The 4,772-nt window shown below is 37.4% G+C and overlaps 1 long non-coding RNA gene across 2 annotated transcripts; it reads left to right on the plus strand.

Moving 5' to 3' along the window:
* Positions 1-849: 849 nt before the first annotated feature.
* LOC132845368 (uncharacterized) lies at positions 850-4,397 on the plus strand. 2 transcript variants are annotated; one of them, XR_009648420.1, is made up of 6 exons: positions 850-981; positions 1,091-1,144; positions 2,122-2,146; positions 2,275-2,328; positions 3,192-3,268; positions 3,609-4,397. It is a non-coding gene; the product is annotated as an uncharacterized LOC132845368 (long non-coding RNA). The 2 variants fall into 2 exon arrangements; XR_009648421.1 differs by having other exon boundaries at positions 885-981; positions 1,073-1,144.
* The last annotated feature ends 375 nt before the right edge of the window (positions 4,398-4,772 follow it).

The following is a 4,772-nucleotide window of genomic DNA, read 5'->3' on the forward strand; positions in this document are numbered from 1 at the left end:
GGCGCCTTAAGTGCTCCTTGAGGGCGACCAGCTGCCCGCGGGCACCGCGTTGGTGACCCCTGGACTATAATATCATGTATTAGTATTATGATTATATAATATTTGAACACATTTAATATTTAAACTTCAAATTAAAAGTAATAATAAAATAATAAAATGAAACAATAATAAAAAATAAATAAGTAAATAAAATAAAAAAAGCTGTTTGGTGAGTCGGTGTATGATAAGGGATTTTCCAGCTCTTAGATGGGAGGAGTTAAAGGCACTGTGCAGGATCTCTGAGTTGAGACATGCCCCGTTCTGCTAATTCAACACCTAGAACCCGAGGCACACGTAATGGCAGGTATGTCAACACAAGGTATGTGTGTGTTTGTATTGATGGGGATCTGTGCGGCTGCCGTTTCTCTGAAATGTGAGTAAAATTTTCAAATTGTAAGCGAACTTTTGTTCTGATTATGTGCAATGCTTCATACTATGTGTATTCTGATAACGAATGAATGAATGACGTCCCCCGGATTCTCCCTGAGGGATGTAAAGTTTTTTAAATCGTGATTATCGTGATTTTAAATCGTGATTATCCGTGATGATCATTTCATGAACTTCCTACTAAAGAACAGGGAATATGTTTACTCCCAGGGAATATGTTTCTCTAGACATCCGCAGGTCTGAATACAGAAGGCATTTAAAACTGTTCATTTTTAGTTGTACAAAATTGAATGATCATTTAAAAAATCAACTACTTGACATTAAGAAAAAGCTGCAGAACTTCCCAGCAAATGTCATTATGGTGATCTGTTTACCAAGAAAGTTCATACACGTTTGTGATGTTTTCAATCATTTGTTTCAGGCTGCTCTCTGACCAGCCAGAATATCTCCTATGTCTGTGAAGACATCAGTACAGTCAGAGGATACAATTTAAGTGTTCCTGAAAGTGTGTCATCTGAATGCCTGAAAGATTGTGAGCATGGCTGGTACAATAAGGTGAGCCTGTCATAGAGAATGCTGTGTTTTTGTTTGTTTTAGTTGAACTGAGTTCCTCTAAGCAAGAAACTTGGCACATTGTGTCTTATAGAACAACACCTTTTCATAGGAACCTGACCACAACAACCTGTTTGGATGAATGGACTGTCACTGCTCTGGAAAAGTAAGCATTTTTTATAGATTGTATAACAACGTGGAAAGGAAAGCACACGATCTGGCATTGTACAGTGAAGAGAAACCTGTATCAGTTCAGAATTTACTGAGGTACAACAGCAATATGGAGTTCAGATTGGTCTCTAAGGACAGAAATCTCACTTTATGACTGAGGACTTGTGCTGTGTCACATGTTGCCAAGGGAAATTTATATATAAAATATATACCATGGGTACCATCCTGGGGGCACGGTGCATTTGGGGGCATTTGCCTCACACCTCCAGGGTTGGGGGTTCGATTCCCGCCTCCGCCTTGTGTGTGTGGAGTTTGCATGTTCTCCCCATGCCTTGCCTCGGGGGTTTCCTCCGGGTACTCCGGTTTCCTCCCCCGGTCCAAAGACATGCATGGTAGGTTGACTGGCATCTCTGGAAAATTGTCCATAGTGTGTGATTGTGTGAGTGAATGAGAGTGTGTGTGTGTGCCCTGTGATGGGTTGGCACTCCGTCCAGGGTGTATCCTGCCTTGATGCCCGATGACGCATGAGATAGGCACAGGCTCCCCGTGACCCGAGGTAGTTCGGATAAGTGGTAGAAAATGAGTGAGTGAGTGAGGGTACCATCCTGAAATTTTTGACCATTTTTATAAATTTTTGAAGTGAAAAGAAGAATACCCAATACCTTCAGGCAACTTAAACAATTTTTTTTTAGCAAAGGCTCAATCAAATGGCAAAAGGCTTAAAAATCAAATATTGTCACAAGGACTAACAGTTTCAGCGCATTACAAATACTTGGACTCAGTCAAACAAAATATGCAAATTGGGTGCCAAAACATTTGCATAGAACTGGATATCTTAGACATTATCAATAACAGGGAATGTGAGGTTAACTTGAATAAATGGAGTGATACTAATAAAATTCACCATTAACATGTTAAGTGTTCAGTAAGTTCAGTAAGCCTATTAACTACACTGATGTACTCCTTTTTTAGGCCAATTTCAAGGTTTCCTATAGAGGTAAGTGGTTTGTTAATGATGAATCTGGAGACAGATTTATTTGCACAGCTTATTAAAATGATCTAAATTGAATACAATGTAAACATTGACCGTATATTTGTGTGGTTGTATATACTGTTTTCTTCTAGCTGTTCAAGGGCCTAAGCATGTAAGTGGGGAGGCAGGCTCATACGATGGAAAATGTAAGTTATGTTCACATGGGTTTTAATTGTTTTTATTTAATGTCAAATAAGTTAGAATTTATTGATAAGTGAATGAATGAATGAATGAATGAAGAGGAACGATTACTCACAAAAAGTGAGTTATATAGTGTTTTTTAAAAATACTATGCATCTGTCATTCAAAGTATAAACCCAAGAAACATTTCAAGATTCTCTCCAAGTCTGTGGGTGACTTTAACTCACTAGTCACTGATCAGAGCCACATACTATGGCCCATGGCGCTCAGCCTTATGCTTGTGCAGCCATTGCTGAACAAATCCTGCCAAGGGGAAAGGGGGTGAGTTTGAGACACTTTAAGGTCAGAAAACAATGCCAAGAGTCCAGTGACCTCATCATGCCATTGGACCATGATGACAGTGTCACATGTGTACAGATTCTCCATATTCAGAAAATGTTGCTGTCTCTGCAATACAACTTGCTATAATGTAAGACCTATCTTCCTGACTGTTTTGAGACATGACCTGTCCTGACCTGTCCAACCAATAGAGGGATGGTCAGGTGTATGTACTGTACCCATGTACAATTAGGCTCAAAATGCCTAGTCTGACTGACTAATTCATCAGCAGTTATGAATTACATACATACATTCATATATATTCTGTTATAGTCCTTTGTGTTTAGAAGGGGTGAAACGGAACAAGCAAAACGTGACTTGACACAAACGTATTTGTAGGAAATACAATATTACTGTCACTTTGTAACACAGCATGGTGCCCACAACAAAATGTCCAGTTTTTAAAGGAAGATTCTTTTTAGACCTTGTATGTAACTCATGTTCTCTGAACAGCATGCAGTAACTGGTTGCCCTTTATCTTTTGTGTTAGTACATTTTCTGTGACTCCTATGCATCCCTGTGTTCATTGGGTTAGGATGGTACTGCAAGACAAAAGGCCGTGAAGTGGTAAGTTATCAAATCTTCTGAATAACCGATTGATGGTTTAAACATGGATGGAATAATAGGATTCAAGAGTATGAAATGATGTAAAACAGCATTAATTGGACTTATCTAGAGGTGTAAAGGAAAATCAGTCTATCATTTGGTACATCAATTTCTTAGCTTACATCTGTCAGGAAACAAAAAGTAAAACAGTTAAAAACGGATACTGCCATTGAAAATATAGGCTTGACAAATATAGGTGCAACAAGATCAACCTCAAGATCAGTTCACATCTTATATTACCTCTCTGTTGCCTTTGACACTGTGAGCTATCAGATCCTCCTTTTAACTCTCTCTGTTCTAGGCATCAGTGGTACAGCTCTGCACTGGGTGGAATCCTATCTCTCAGGTTGATCCATCAAGGTCTCATGGTGTCTGAATCCCAGCAACTCACAACTTGGGCTCTTCACATTAAAGTCAAGGCCTTGACACTTCCCATTATATATCACAATCATTGATCTGTAAGCTTTAATCATTTACAGCATGCGGTCATTTGGACTGTTATTATGCCCTGTGTTATTTATTTTAATGAAACAATCATTTGATCATAAATGTTTTGTGAATGATTGATGGATAGATTAAACACGTTGATTGAGGGATGGATGGTCATTTTAAATGTAAATTAAAAAATAAGCATACTTATTCACACTTTATGGGGCGGAGGCCTTTCATTTTAAAACCAAATCTACATTCATGCATTTAACTAACCACTAACTCGTACACCTCTATTCTATGCACTTTGTTCCTCTTTCACTCTTTCACTTTTTTATATATTGCATTGCTTGTTTTTCCCTTTTTTGTAAGTTACTTTGTATAAATGAGTAAATGTAAAGATGCACAAAATTATTTCTGCTAATGTAGCTCATCCACCTGAAAGTTTGATGTTTTGTGTATGTTGAGATGCTGTTAACTCACCACAGTTGTAAAAGTGATTATATAAGTTACTAAATCCTTTCTTAAACCAGTAAGGCCCCTCCAGTGTCACCCATATGAGGATGGGCTCCCCTTTGAGTCTGGTTCCTCTCAAGGTTTCTATCTTCCATTCAAGGGAGTTTTTAAGGGATAAATACAAACACATTTAAATATATCTAATATTAATCTTGAAATTTGTATTATATTATTCTTTATATTAACCTTTTGTTCTATGTTCTGTAAAGCTGCTTTGAGACAATCTCAGTTAAAAAAAAGTGCTATACAAATAAACTTGTATTGAATTCAATTGAATTTAAAGTTTTGTGGGAAAAAAATTACTTATGTCTCTGGAGCAGGTGGAGCTTGTTTACATGAACTGCAAATATAGTGTAATAAAGACACAAGCCACACCATCAGTGTGGTTTTCCAGGTATACATCTATTCATGAAGTTCTCATTTTATTTTACTGAATTAGAGAAATAGACAACGAGAAATACTAAAAAATGAAATATTTTACCACATTGAATACAACTAAATGAAAAGTTTAGTGTTGCAC

This window comes from Tachysurus vachellii, chromosome 5, assembly GCF_030014155.1.
Source record: "Tachysurus vachellii isolate PV-2020 chromosome 5, HZAU_Pvac_v1, whole genome shotgun sequence".
NCBI lineage: Eukaryota > Metazoa > Chordata > Actinopteri > Siluriformes > Bagridae > Tachysurus > Tachysurus vachellii.